This window comes from Palaemon carinicauda, chromosome 23 (genome assembly GCF_036898095.1).
Source record: "Palaemon carinicauda isolate YSFRI2023 chromosome 23, ASM3689809v2, whole genome shotgun sequence".
NCBI lineage: Eukaryota > Metazoa > Arthropoda > Malacostraca > Decapoda > Palaemonidae > Palaemon > Palaemon carinicauda.
Window position 1 is genome coordinate 98736504 of NC_090747.1, and position 15497 is coordinate 98752000.

The following is a 15497-nucleotide window of genomic DNA, read 5'->3' on the forward strand; positions in this document are numbered from 1 at the left end:
CTAAAGTTTGGAATTAATAAATTAAAGTTTTTAAAAATTTAAGTTTTTTCCGTAGCTACAAAATCTTTAATACAAACAGCTGTTCAAACTACGTAAATAATTATATAATTATAAATTGTATAAATAAATACACAAATTTATATATATTTTAAAGTTTGGAATTAATAAATTAAAGTTTTTAAAAAATTTAAGTTTTTTCCACTGCTACAAAAGACGTCAAACCAACACCACAAAAATAGTTTGTGACTTTTCAGTCTGTGAGACGGACGTGATTTTGCATACGGGTCTGCCTCGGATAGCAACAGGTTGTTATGTCATTTTAACTTGTTTATACTTTCATGTTATTTTATAGAACATCTTACATAACTTAATACATCTGGAGATCTTTTACTAGTTGTAGACTGACGTCTATTCTATACTGTTAATCATTTGCAATTGTCAAGGTAGGCGTATCCTTACCATCATATCCTGGTTTGTATTTAAGCCAAATTATAGTTTAATTTTCTTCCTTAAGTATTGAAAGTCAAGTAAAATTAGCCATGAAATATATAAGTGGGCTCAAAGTCTAAATATAAATCCTAAAAGGCCTATATTGTTCACCGGGAAGGTATGGGTGACTGGAGGCCTATACACGTGTCAGATTTTATATAGAGGTTGTAACCTATTTTGGTAACCTATTTTATATATAGTCGATAGTTTGGAGTATTTATAGGGAATTTAAGGGGGTGTATGTATGATAGCGGCCACCTGTATGTATTATTATGGTTAACTTACAATACGGCAGTGTAAGGGGGGGGGGGTAGCAGGGAGGGGTCAGCCCCCCCCCCCCCCCCGGTAAGTAAGTAGCTAAGGACACGGGTTGTAGGTTAGGTTAGGGGGGAATGTTGAGGTTACTTGATGTCTATTTGTAATCAACATGAGGAAGTGGCCGCTGATATACAAAGGCTCCAATTTGAGGGTTACAATAAGTTATGTTATAATGTCTCCCTAACCCTAACCTAACCTTGAAATTATCCTATTATCCATCCTGCTACAAACTACCCCATAGTTTCCTCCACCGCAGCTTAATGAAAATGGTATCGACAATAATGTAGATTAGGCTGGGAAAATAGCCGGTAATATTTCGATAGTCCCATCCAGACATTACGGCTTGCCAGTACATAGGAGCTTGATGTTTTTCTTTTTCCGCGAGTGAATGGTTTTTGCTCCGATGTGAGCTCGCTTCGCTTGAGAAAAATAAAATTGAGCTCCTATATACTGGCAAGCGGTAATGGCTGGGTGAGACTCCATCGAAATACTAACAAATAGCCTATCCCTAACTTGATATTTTGCTATGAACCAGTTTTATGAATAATGAGTTCTGTTGTGTAAATTGAAATTTAAGAATTTTGGTATTATTTTACTGTATTACAGGACGATGTAACCTATTTCACTTTTAATTCTCATTCAGAGACGTTTGTGTTTAACTTTTGGTCACCAATTTTTTGTCCGCCAAAATACTTACCCACTCGGCTAATGTGCGTTGCGCATCATGTACCGTTTACCTTGACAGAGGAGCAATATTTGATTTTAATTTTTCATTACTACTTATATTGTTTATTTATTTCCTTCTGTCCATTCCTTACTGGGCTATTTTTCCTTGTTGGAGCCCTTGGGCTTTTAGCATCTTGCTTTTCTAACTAGGGTTCTAGCTTGGCTAGTAATAATGGTAATACAGTAATAAAATAGTTTAATTGTAAAGGTATCATGCCACGGCGAAGCGAAGACCAGCAAGTGAATAATTAGTGTTAGTTTATTAACTAACATACTCGTAAAAACGATAATATTTTGGGTGACAATGATTATAAGGATTCTCGTTTTCTGTGCGAGCAGGCCGGGTAACCCGACGCTTTACACACGTACCTCAAAGATTTAAAAGGCTGCTTGAATGTTTTGTGTATGATAAAACAAGTAAGGCAGGTGTCTAAACCTGTTTGCTCCAATGGGAGTATAAACTATGATCTTTTTGGGTAGTTATTTAGACGTACGATATTGAATAAATCGAAACGATATTCCTCAATCCTAACCTATAGTGTGCAGGTCTCCCATCACCTAAAACTGAACTTGGATACTGTCATATGTTGAATATCGCAGTATCTCTGAACAGCTCAAAGATAAATATGCAATTCGTGTAGTTGTGTGGCTAGCCTGAGATGAAAATTGTTGGTGAAGCTTGGTAACAACTCTCCTGTCGGGAGCTTGTCACTTTTAGATGTTATCAGACGTCTCAGTTTTCTAAGCAATATGAGTTCTCGATGTTAATGTGAACTATATTACCTTATTATTCTAATTGCGTTCATAGGATGAAGAATACTAGAACAACAATGTATATACAGTATTTTTGTTTGTTTCTCTGAGGTAGTCATTTTCATTTTAGACGAAGGTACAGGTTTGACACGAAGTGAAACAGTCTCAGATGACGGTTTGACGACTGAAATGTCTATGTGAAATTTCTACTGAAGATGGTTCTGCTATATGTTGGAAGGGAATATCTTGCTGGTGAAGGATATTGATTCAGTACAACGCTGAAATTGTTGGTTTCAGTTTGAGGTACAGCACTGGTAACTTGACAGGATGGCTATTCCTGTCATGGTACAGTATACAGGATGTCAGTAAGCGCATTTGCAAGGTGGTAGCGTGGATGTTTGGTGTCACCAGACTACCTTTACTCCTTTCTCCCATAGGGACGATTTTCTTGGACCCGTAGGGACTGCCCAAACTCCTCTTGGTCAAAACACTATCTTTTCTTTGCATAACATTACAGGATAACTATAGTCAATTTCTTTTAGCGATGCAGATTTGCACCGACTCGCAGCGGTGCCGTTTTAGCTCGGAAAAGTTTCCTGATCGCTGATTGGTTGGACAAGATAATTTTAACCAATCAGCGATCAGGAAACTTTTCCGAGCTAAAAGGGCACCGCTGCGAGTCGGTGCAAATCTGCCTCGATAAAGGAAATGGACTATAGTCTTAAACAGCCAATTTGTTGAAGGATTGTTGTGTCTCATGCTCTTACATTCAATGGTGTTTACAGCACATATGTTTGGGGAGTTGTGACAGATTTTAGCTTTTCTGCTGTTTTCATTACAAATCAATGTATAGTACTACTAGTTTTATTTAGAATCTTATAGTGTAGCCATATACTACTAGGGTTATTTGAAATTTTATACTGTAGTTTAGCAATGTACAGAAGGCCCTATCTGACGGATACATTGCAAGCAGGAAAATTATAGTGACAGACCACATTTGTCATAGGCAACTTGTAGGGAGTGTTCCTTACACCTTTGCATTGGCAGAAGGGTTCTTAGGTTTGTGGTGCTCTCCAGTGATCCATATTTTTAATAATGTTGAAAAGTAAGTTCCCGGTTTTCTGTCATGCTATTCCAGATACTCTGGCAGCCAGCACCCATGAAGCAGCTATGTGGAGTACATCTTCCAGTACCCTTGGGGCAATCTCAACATGTTTGTCTTTCTTGTGTTAGACCTGATTCATCAAGAATCCATTTTCTAGTTTGGATAACCCTGATTAATCCTGATTTTCGAGTACTATATCCAAATCCGCCAGCTCTGCTTATCAATACTGTATGCTGTAAGATGTTCCCCAGTGGCCCATACTTCTAAATGGCCCCCACATTCCAAGGCACTACCAGTTTGTGAAATATTTAGCACTTCGTGGCTAGATGATATCGAGCATCTTTAGCGAGAGACAGGTGTACCGGTAATTTTGAAGGCCATCGGCAACTGTGGAAAGTGGACCATACTCTGTCATTGGTGTCACCAGTTGGAGCCTCTCTTCAGTAGATTGTGTTTTTCCTTGTGTGCCTTTGCTAACAGAAGCACCTCTTAGTCCTCATTGTGAAAGGCTACTAATTAGCCTCAAGCGAAGTCTTCAGGTTGGTGGGCATAGATAGCCTTATGTGAAGCTTCAAACAATCTTGCCCACCACTGAATCTGTCCTCTGGAGTGAGATAGAACGTGCATTCCCCAAAGGTCTATGTCTAATAGCAATCCAATCCTTTTGAGTCCTGAGGGAGTTTTCAGACCTTAGTACCTTATCATATGCTTTTTCAAGACGCGCAAAACACGTATAAACTTTGCTAGAAGGAAACAGGAAAGTTTACTCATGACAAGGTACCAAGGTTAGTCTATTGGTGTTTGAGAAAGAGAGGAGTACTGGAGAAGTTGGTAAAGCAAAAACCATTATGAGGCTCTTTCCAACTAAGGACAGACACTTGTGCGACAACGCTCAATCGTCCCTTTTTTCCCTACAGGGTTTTGGCCTGTTCCATTCTTGGACTGCATGTGAATACCCTAAGTGGAAGGAGGGTTCTTCTAAGAACGTTGGGAAGAAACATCGACCCCTACGCCACTTGACTTTGGTTCGGTACCTCGGTAGGAAGAGATTTTCAAGACCGAGTCTATGATCGCCAAGGTCTTTGTTCTCATTTACCGTATATCACGGTGTATAAGGCGACACGCAGTTGAGTCGACCCCAAAAATCTGAGTAAATTTTTATAATTCTAGCTAATAGCTGAGGTATAAGTCGATCACAAAACTCGCCCAAGTTATCGGGTAGCTATGGCAGTAGTGTAAGAGTTGCCATACATAAACTACTGAGCATTAATTAAAAACTATAGTATGTTATTACAAATGTTGATATACTTACCGTATGAAATAATATACTGTTTACAGTATTATTAACATAAATCCATATAAAAAAAGACAAAATAGATTCCTTTCTCCGTATGCTGTTGATCGTAACATGAACGTAAACATAGGCGTGTTCATGTGGGTTAACTACTGTATTGGAAATTTTAAATATTAAACTTAGCCGGTGAATATATAATAGCTGACGTCTCCGGCGACTCGACAGAAAAACACAAAAACTCGCGAGCGATCGCCATGAAGGTTGCGAGTGTGCCCACCAGCGCCAACTATCGGCCAGATACCGCATATACATGTAAACGGCTCCAGTTCTTCTCTGTCGGTCTTGTCGACAAGTTGATTCCATTACTCGCTGTTAACCTGGAGTTTTTCAACAGTCTTGGTGAAGTACTTCTTTTTGGTTTTGAGCTTTCGCAGTGCAGGTGTTTTTATCTTCAATTTAAACTCTTGAACTCTTTTTTGGATAGATTTAATTGTTGATGACTTTGGATTGTTTTTGGACTTTCTTTGACTTTTCAAACTGGCTGACCCTTCTCCAATTCCTAAATTTCGTAAATGTAATGCTAGGGATTGTAACAAACGTCTTCCAAAGGCCTCTCTCGACCCACATACTGTGTGTTCTAATTGTCGGGGTAAAACCTGTCAATTAGGAGATCGGTGTGATGAGTGCGTGGTACTTTCGGAATTCGACTGGCTAGAGTTTGATAAGTATTCTCGTAAGCTAGAGAGAGATAGGGTGAGGAGAAGTTCCTCTAGATCATTAGAATTTTCCTCCTCCCATGCCCCTGAACCTAATCCTTCCCCAGTAGTAGTTGTGCCTGAACCTTCTACTAGCACTCATGAACCATCGATGCGGGATATGTTACGTGCCATTCAAGCTTTGGGCGAGAGAGTTGAATCTTTAGCTACGGACCGTAATCAACTCATGGCGGATGTAAAAGAGTTAAAGTGTCAGAGTGCCACATTAGAAAATCGTGGGGATAAAGTGATTAGTGCGCAAAGTGTTATCAGTGTTGCGACCGAGGATTCGTCTGTTCGTGCCTGTCATTCGCCTAGTCTGAGACCTCTTGCAAGCTCCCATGCACCAGGGAGAAGTAATGTCGTAGGACTTATGGGTACGAGAGGCTTTAACCAACGAACAGACGTTCCCTCTATGGTTTCGGGCGTGTCTCGTCAAGACCGCCCCTACCATAAGACGAGCGAGGCGGTTTTCTCCTCGTCATCCGAAGGCTTCTCGCGTAAGAAACCGTGGAGCAAGGTTTCGAGACCCTTAAAGCGAAAGTCAGTCCCTTCAGGACAGGTCCAGCGTCCTGGTTGTAGCCATTGGGACAGCTCTGACCCTGTGCAGTCATCGGAAGACTGCTCGCCGCCTAAACAGAAGCGTAACACAGGCTCCGAGAGTCTTAGTGTAGGCAATGTTTTGCAGTCACAGACGTTACCCTCGTCTCGAACCGCACCCACTCCCGTTGATCCTAAATGGGTTGTACTGCAAGATATGCAGAATAAGCTTGCCTCTCTTATGGAGGATTATACTGTTGAGCAGGTTCACGATGATCCTCGCCGTTTAGCTGGTCGAGATCCTGGCCGTCAGCCGCCCAAACGAGCCTTTGCTCGTCCTGTTGACGTTGACGTTACAAAGTCACGTCAGTCACGTGACGTAGAGCCTCACTCGATGCAGTTCCGTGTTGACTTTCAGCCGCTTGTGGACGTTCAGCCGCTGCCGCATGCTCGTGTTGACGTTCAGGACGTTCGCCAACCAGCGAAGTTGACTTGTTTTGACGTTGAGCGTCAAGCACCGCAGTCAAGAGTTGTTTTAACTGCTCAGTCTAGGCAGTCAAGGCAGTCTCGAGTTGACGTCGAGCGTCCTCCCGCTCCTCTTGTTGTTGCTAGTCAGTCCGTTAAGCAGTTACATGACGTAGCGTCCTGGACTGCTACTGATGCTCCTGTGCGTGTGGACTCTGCTTGTCAAGCATTGCCACCAAGGCAGGTCTCTCCCTTGCTTGAGACTCATCAGTTGTCGGACGAGGTTCCTTCAGATGAGGACGTTGCTAATCCTCATCCTGATGATAATCCTTTGGACGTTTTGTCAGATGTAGAACCACCTAAGGCTGTTCAACCTTCGATGGATTTTAAGAAGATCATGATGATTTTCAAGGATCTTTTTCCAGATCATTTTGTTGCTGTTGCTCCTCGTTCGCCTCCGTCTGAGTTTGCTCTAGGCTTAGCTGCTACCAAGCCTGCCTTTACTAAGCTAGTGCTTTCTCGCTCTTCTAAGAGGGCTTTACGTCTTCTAGGCGACTGGTTGGATACCAGGAGGAGTTTGGGGAAGACGGCCTTTGCCTTCCCACCTTCTAAGCTTGCTTCTGGATCGAGCGTCTGGTATGACACGGGAGAAGTTCTCGGCTTGGGAGTCCCTGCCTCTGCCCAGGGTGACTTCTCAAGCCTCGTAGACTCTCCCCGTCGCCTGGCCATGAGACGCTCGAAGATTTGTTGGTCCTCCTCGGACCTTGACCATCTACTTAAAGGCGTATACAGGGCCTTTGAAGTTTTTAACTTTCTTGATTGGTCTTTAGGAGCATTAAGTAGGAAGATCTCGTCTGCTGACCAAGATGTTTCCTTACTTATCATGTCCTGTATGGACATAGCCATCCGCGATGGCTCCAATGAGCTCGCCTCCACCTTTACGTCGGGAGTCTTGAAGAAGAGAGAAACCCTTTGCTCTTTCCTTTCAGCAGGAGTTACTCCCTGTCAGAGATCGGAACTGCTCTTTGCTCCCTTATCGGCTGCCTTGTTTCCACAACAGCTGATTAAGGATATAGCTGCTTCGCTTGTGCAGAAGGGCACACATGACCTGATGGCGTCCTCTGCTCGCAAGGGAGCTCCTTCTTCATCCTTTGCTGTGAGACCCAGGATCGAGACTCCTGCGTCTAGATTTATCCCGCCCTTTCGTGGCAGAGCTCCCAGCAGGGGAGGCTCTCGTGCCGAGGGAAAGAGAGGTAAGAAGAGAGGAGCCAAGTCCTCCCGTGGCAGAGTCTGACTGCCCACAGCCTCAGACAGCGGTAGGGGCCAGATTGAACAGCTTCTGGCAGGCCTGGGAGAAGAGGGGTGCAGACCAAGAGTGTTCTGTTGCTCAAAGAGGGGTACAAAATACCGTTTGTACGCAAACCTCCTCTAGTAACAACTCCCATAGACCTCTCTCCCAGGTACCGAGAGGAGTCAAAGAGACAAGCCCTAAATCAAGAAGTGTCTCTGTTGCTAGAGAAGGGAGCGGTGGTGAAAGTCTCGGACCTTCAATCACCGGGGTTTTACAACCGTCTCTTCTTAGTCCCAAAGCATACAGGAGGTTGGAGGCCAGTGCTAGACATCAGTGCGCTCAACGTTTTTGTTACGAAAACAAAATTTACGATGGAGACCACGAAGTCCGTCTTAGCAGCGGTCAGAGAGGGAGACTGGATGGTCTCTCTCGACCTACGAGATGCGTACTTCCACATTCCTATACACCCGGATTCCCAACCGTTTCTGAGGTTTGTTTACAGGAATGTGGTGTACCAGTTTCGAGCCCTGTGCTTTGGCCTCAGTCCTGCTCCTCTCGTGTTTACGAGGCTCATGAGGAATGTGGCAAAATTCCTTCATCTATCGGGAATCCGAGCCTCCCTGTACTTGGACGACTGGCTTCTCAGAGCATCGTCCAGTCATCGCTGTCTGCAGGATCTACATTGGACGTTGGGTCTTGCCAAGGAGTTGGGACTTTTGGTCAACTTAGAAAAGTCCCAACTGATCCCATCCCAGACTATTCTATATTTGGGGATGGAGATTCGCAGTCTAGTTTTTCGGGCTTTTCCGTCTGCCACCCGAATAGAACAAGCCCTGCTCAAAGTCCAACTAATGCTGAAGAGAGAACGTTGTTCAGTAAGGTCAACTTCCTAAGACGAGTCACACTCTATTCCTCCACACAAACCTTAGCTATTTACACATATTTGCCCGCCAGCCCTGTCCCCCAAGACAAGTCCTACTTCTAAGTGAAGTGAGACAATTCATCGGTGTGTGTGGGGGGGAGGGGTAGCAAGCTACCCCTTCCCCTACCCCCTTGCTAACTAGGACGTGGGTAGTTAACCCTCGTTAAAAATCTAATGGCTCGTCATTTTCAGCTACGTCGAAAGTAATACCCTATGTAAATAGCTAAGGTTTGTATGTTTAGGAAAAATATATATCTCCGAATTTGTCATTTTATTGCAAGGACGTACCTGTACGTCCATGGGGGTAAAGGGATGAGTTTTGTGAAACGTACCAGTACGTCCATTGGGGGTAAAAGGGTTAAGAAGAGTAACAACTATAAATATCTCCCATATAAACTATAAAAACTTTAATAAAACAGAGGAGATGATGTGAGATAGGAGAGGGTGCCAGAGTGTACCCTCAAGCAAGATAATTACAGTCAAATCTATCTGGGAAGAATTTGACTGGGTCCCGGGAACCGACAGTCTTCCCCTTCCTTGATACTGCTCAAGATGAAGACGTTGAGTACCGGAAGGTCTGCCATCAGGAAAGAGCACTTCATGCTTTGTGGACCTGAAGGATATGTACTTCTAGATACCCATCTTTCAGTCCTACAGGAAATACTGCCTCTTTGTACTTTGGGCAATAGATAAGAGTTCAAAGCCCTGAACTTCGGATTGTTTGCTGCCCCCAAGCGTTCAGGCTCGCCTATTCTGGTGCCTACTCGATAGACATTTGCCTTTTGTGATTTCTCAAGACTTAATATGTCTTTCTTTCTCTAGGAACCAATGTTCCAGCGCTAAGACAGCTGGCTTTCTTTTTGCCACAATCTGAGATTCATGTTCAGTTGGTAAGCCCAGTCTCATGGCCAAGCAGAGGATCGAGTACTAGAGTATGCTGATAAACTCATTGAATGATCATATCGGCAAATGTTGGGGGTTATTGTAGCTGTTCCTCCAGGACCCAAGAGCTTACAGATCTACAGTGGCAACATATTCTGGGACAACTCCTTGTTGGAGAACTCGTTCTATAAGTGCTTTTTAACCAGCTATTGCTGCAGTGTTTATTAGAAGCATCTTAGATCAGCAGCCAGCAATTCCCTTAACTGTTAGTTTCAGTAGAACAGGATATACGTGACGAAAACCTCACTAGGGGAGTTCCACTCGACCTATCATTCACAGGTGTATCTTAAAAGGGGGATTGTCTGCACGCCTTAGGAACCAGACTGCCTTTGTAATGTGGTCCACAAAAGTAAATACCTGCATATCAACTATCATTTAGCATTGCAAGCTTTCCAATAGAGTTTGATAGGACACCTGGTTACATTAAAGAATGACAACTCCACCAGCATGAATAAGCACAGGTATACTGTTTCACAGACGTTTTGCAAGTTAGTGAAGAACATACACATCTCAGCAGCCAACAACATGGTAGAGCTGTCAGCAAAGTTAATTTTTAACATGAGGAATGTTCTAGCAAATACACTCAATTGCTAGGAGCGTGGTGCTAGACCAGAGGTGTCCCCACAGCCGTACGTGGCAGAAGGGCTTCTTGCTCTTCAGGGATCACCACGAAGGTTACGTTCGCTCCCAGTCGATCCACAACTTCCAGTATAGTTCAGGAATGCCTGAAGCATTTGGAACACCTTCCAACACACCTCGTCCATTCTGGACACATCAGCTTTTCCGCTCCTTTTGCCTGATTTACCGATCACTCAACAGACTGTTGATGACATCAGTCATCAGGATAACTAGTGTGTGGCTTCCAAGTGCCAAATGCTAGTTGGTATCTGGATGTTCTAATGCTCCTCATTGAAGTACTGTACTAGGAAAACTATTAGGCTTCTGTGATTAGCATCGTAGAAGGGATACTTCCCTGGTCGGAGGCTCTCTGCAATGGATTGCGATTCTCATCATCAACCTTTTTCAAAATAGGCTGCTCTGTCTCTGTGGCAGAAGGCTGCCACTGAGCCTTTTACTGGGTCTCAGACTGAAGAGCTCAGATCTTTCCCTTTGGATGAATAGCCTAAGCTCATGAGGAGTTCCAAACAGTCACCCCTCTTCAGGAACTTAAGCTTTTTTGGGGAGGTCACTTGAGTATTTACGTCTGTCAAGTGGACCCTGCATGAGTCATGGAGACAAGCATAGCCCCTTTTGAGTTGTTACTCGATTTTTCACTTCTCTGCATGATCCCTGGAGACAGTCATCATATAGGGGTCTACCTTTCAAGACAGCTCACGAGCCTTAGCCTCAGTGTTGCAAATAGGCAAATTACATGACGTTTCGTATGTTACGAGTCATTCTCGTTCTGAAATTGAGGAGTCTTTATCTTCTTTGAACCTGAGTTTGTGTCCAAGATCCAGAATCTAGCCATTTACAACTCTAGATTCAAGGCTTTCTCCATCTCTTCTTTACAAGAAATTAAAAGGGCTCAGGACGACTTACTCCACTGTACTGTGAAGTGACAACGCTACCGAGAGTACTAGGGTCCCCATGAGGAGCACTAGAGTCACTTTCTCAGTGCCAAAAGGATAAAGAAGATATCTAAGATCAGACTTTTCTGGCTTATGCTGATCCAACGATAGGACTGGAGGGCCGTCCCTGTTTGAGCGCACAAAATCAGCGACGGTGGATTTGCCCTAACCTTCATGAAGGACCTGTCAGTAGCACATTCAGACAAAATATCCTTGGGGTTATACTGAAGGTTCTTCCAAGACCGCCTAGCAGTCTCCTGGCAGGGACCTTGTTGAACCCTGCAACATCATGATAAGGTTTATAGGTGTCATCCCTTTTGCTCCACCACGGGACACAAGTGCATTGCCATTAACCTGGTTAGTAAATAAGTCGTTTGCTTATAGGGGCTTCCTCCTAAGGATAAGTCTCCTATCAAAGGACAAAGGTTTGTTTGTATAGGAACAAATGTATTTTACAAGTCCTTTAAGTTACACTGCCTGTCTCAAACACCCAACAAATTGTGAATGAAGGTCAATGTAATGGTTGTACTACCTGGCGATGGGGCCGAGTCTACCCTGTACCCGCCAGTAATCATAATTGCCTTTGTAAAAGTTTAAACGTCTATATGTCCGTTCCAACTTTTCTGCAAACATACTCCTGTTAAAGGACAAAAGTTTGTAGTTAGGAAAAAGGCAAATTACTTTTAAATTTTGTGATTTAGAGACATTACCTCTCTCCCTGTCATTTAGGAAGAACTTGTCGATTCCGCAGATATTGAGTGCCAGTGCCTGGCTTTGGTAGACCACATTTATCTGTTTCTCCTTAAGGGATGTCTACAAGTCCTTGGACAATTACTTCTTAAGACTTATGGTGCTACACAGTATGTAGTTTCTCAAGTATTTTCCATACAAATGGGACCTTTTTGAAAATGCCCCCCTTTGGCTCTAAAGTAGGGTCAGAAAATAAAATTATTAAGTAAACATTTAAAATTTCTATTTTATTTTCAAAGTATCTATAAAACCAACCTCAGTAGCATCTTATTAAGTATAAAATTGCATTTAAAAAGTGATTTTTTTTTTTATTTACATAAGTGCCCCTCCCCTCTAGCTAATCGGGCTTTGCTCGGCTCACGCCAGCATAAGGGGAGGGCGGCTCTCACTAACTCATCCCTCGGGTCCCCAAATTTCTAGCTACTACCCTGCATAAAAACATCTTGCTTTACTGTACAAGGATGACATAATTAGGGGGTTGAAAGTTTGATTGGACAAGAACTTCTCTTACTTCATCCTTCGGATGAGCAGCAGATAAGCCATCTCTGGAGTAGCGTTCCTTTTGGAGCACAGTCTTGATAAGAATGCAATTTCTTTTGCCTGTTTCTTAACAGGAGGGGAGGACAGTATTAGAGCCTTCCACAAAGTACCATCTCTTGCATATCCTTGAGAGATCAGAAGCTGCTTGTGGTATTCTTTTTTCAAATTTTTTCTAGCAGTCATATATCATACTTTACTTGATGTCTTTTTAACCGTTTTACTCCCAATGGACGTACTGATACGTTTTACAAAACTCATCCCTTTACCACCATGGACGTACTGGTACGTCCTTGCAAAAAACTGCTATTTACATTTTTTTTTGCATATTTGTGATAACTTTATGAGAAACCAAGCATTTTCCAAAAGAATGAGACCAACCTGACCTCTCTATGATGAAAATTAAGGCTATTAGAGCAATTTAAAAAAATATATATTGCAAAATGTGCTTGAAAAAAAAAATGCCTGTGGGTTAAGGGTTGGAAAGTTCCAAATAGCCTGGGGATAAAAGGGTTAAGAAATTGTACTGTACAATTGTTTGTTTCTCTTTAATTGAAATTTATGAATCTCAATTTAAATGCATGAATTTATTAGACATAGAAGAGGTTGAACTATTGAGCTACTTAGTATAGTGTACCAGTGACTAAGGGGTTGCTCCGAGGCGAGTCTCTCCTGCAGGAGGTCGTCTCTCTTGTCCGCGAGTGAGGCCCCCAGTAGAGAAACTGAGATCTAACAGAGACCAACGAGTGTATCCTCTGTGGAGGAACCTCGCTGCGGCCGACAATCCCCTCGGAAGGATCGTTACTCTTCTCGGGAGCTTGGTACTTCTTGTCCCACAAGGCGATCTCCTTTCCCTGCGGTATGGTGGATTTTATAAGGGTAAATTGTTAAGTGGCGAGTCATGGAACTAATTAACAAATTAACTAATCATGACTAGCTGAAGCCCTAACAGCTTTAACTTCCTTCGTGTTTTGCTAGGTGTGGGAGTCATTTTTCTTTTGCTACTCCATTGACTAGAAAAAGGGGTTTGTTCCAACACGGAGTACTTACCTCGAACTACTTTCTTAGGAGTATCTGGGATCTCCTCCCTATCCGACCAAGAATTTTGCGCAGTCCCCCCTACCTTCGTTTTCCCTTGTCGGGTCCCTCCGTGGCGGATGGATACGTGCCCTGAGGCGACCCGGGTTCAGCGCGTGGGTGCGCTACTGGGTCTCTGTCGTCAGTAAGCATCTGGTTGCGGCGTGGATAACATCTCGCCACTCTCTCACATCCCGTCCAACCCACCATTGTGTTCCACGTGTTCCCTTTGTGTTTTCCCGATCCTATCCCTTCCTTGTGTTGCTTGTTGACTAGAAAAAGGGGTATTTTCATTTATGATTTTCCATCTACAAGATGGTTGACAGGGTATACTGTCAGCCATTAGAGTCTTAGCATTAGATATTCTTACTGTACAAATGACAAACTGAAAAGGTCATTTGTAGTTCTAGATGTACAAATATAAGTCTTTTTGTCAAAGTACCACCTTAACCACCCTTCTATAGGCCTTATGTCGAAGGGAAAGTGGTTAGGTTACTTAAAGTAGGTCATTTTATTTATGAAATTAAAGTTATATGTCCTAAAACTGGGGACTAGGAAGCCATTTAGTGACCAGATGCAATGCAGGTAGTATACTCTGCAGTGAAACTATGAACTAAAAGATAAAATATGTTGGGCAACAAGGTGGAAGAAAGTAAATGTGAATATATGTATATTGTTAGGCTATAAAACGATGATCCAACTGGGGCTGTTGGAATACCTCAGTGGCAGTTTCTTTCTTGTGTCAGCATGTACTTATAAAAGACTTCAGTTTGTATATCTAGTAACTAAAGAATCTTTTTATTGGATCTTCTGTTCTTGCAGTATTTGCACTGAGGTGTTCAAAGTAGGCTAGAAGTATTAATTGTAACTTTAACTTTGTATACTAGGTGACAGTTACTGTCCATAAAATGAAGAGGAATGGAGATGGGGGGTGGGAAGATGTAGGGGTAGAGATGGGGGTATATTGATGAAGGAGAGGTCTAATTGGTGAGGGATCTATGGTCGTGGTTCAATCACGCCCCAATTTTGTATACCGACACTCAATGAGTGAGCGAGCTAGGTTTATTCCTGGCATTCCATGCATCTCTTTTTCTCTGGTATTTTCAGCAATAATTATGCCTTAGAAATGGTGCTAGAGGAGTATTTCACGAAGCGACACAGGTCGAGCCCAGAAAATGACTTGGATATCACACCTTTGCCTACCTGACGAGCCAAATTTTCTATAACACGGTCTTAAATATAAAAATGGTTGAAATAGCATGCTAGCATGTTGCTTTGACTGAAAGGCACAGTTTGCGAGTGAGTCTTCCTGGTGACTGTCAGAATTTTAAACAGGTTCATAGCAAAATATCCACTGTAATGACCAAATGTAAATTATGATCATTCTGAATACTGTATCCTGGTAGGATAATTGAATTGTTTATGGAAATTCAGCTTTTGAAAACACTATACAGTGCATAGACCAGCTTTGATTAGGATTCTCGGTGTATCTTGAACAGTTTTAGAATTTTTAAATGACGTATAGGGTGTCGCCTACTGTATTGAGAAAATTTTAGGCCTGGGTTTTTCATTGAATGTGTAATGTAGGGGTCATAGCAACTAAACTAAACTAAAGTGCTTTATTTTGGTTTGAATTGTAGCTCTGGTTGGTATAGTTTGACAAAATTTTATTAATGCTAATATCATTCCAACAATTTGCCAGACTCTTAACGATAGAAATTAACTTACGAGGACCTGGCTAGGTACTTTCAATTGTTTTGTTATTGAAGCTGCTATTGTCTGAGGTGCCCTGTTTTGTATTCTAACTATTTCCTATCCAGTAGTAAATTCAAAAGAAATTTGTTCCAACACGAAGTACTTACCTCGAACTACTTTCTTAGGAGTATCTGGCATCTCCTCCCATCCGACCAGAATTTTGTGTAGTTTGCCCTACTCCCGTTTTCTATGCGGGGCATCTCTGGC

At 42.6% G+C, this 15497-nt stretch overlaps 1 protein-coding gene across 1 annotated transcript in view; it reads left to right on the forward strand.

The window, feature by feature from the left end:
- The first annotated feature begins 214 nt into the window (after positions 1–214).
- The window catches only part of LOC137617285 (transmembrane protein 121B-like), a 35956-nt gene continuing 20673 nt past the window's right edge, over positions 215–15497 (forward strand). The window contains exon 1 of the mRNA XM_068347280.1: positions 215–305. The gene's annotated coding sequence lies outside the window, so the exon portion shown is untranslated. The remainder of the gene's footprint in view (positions 306–15497) is intronic.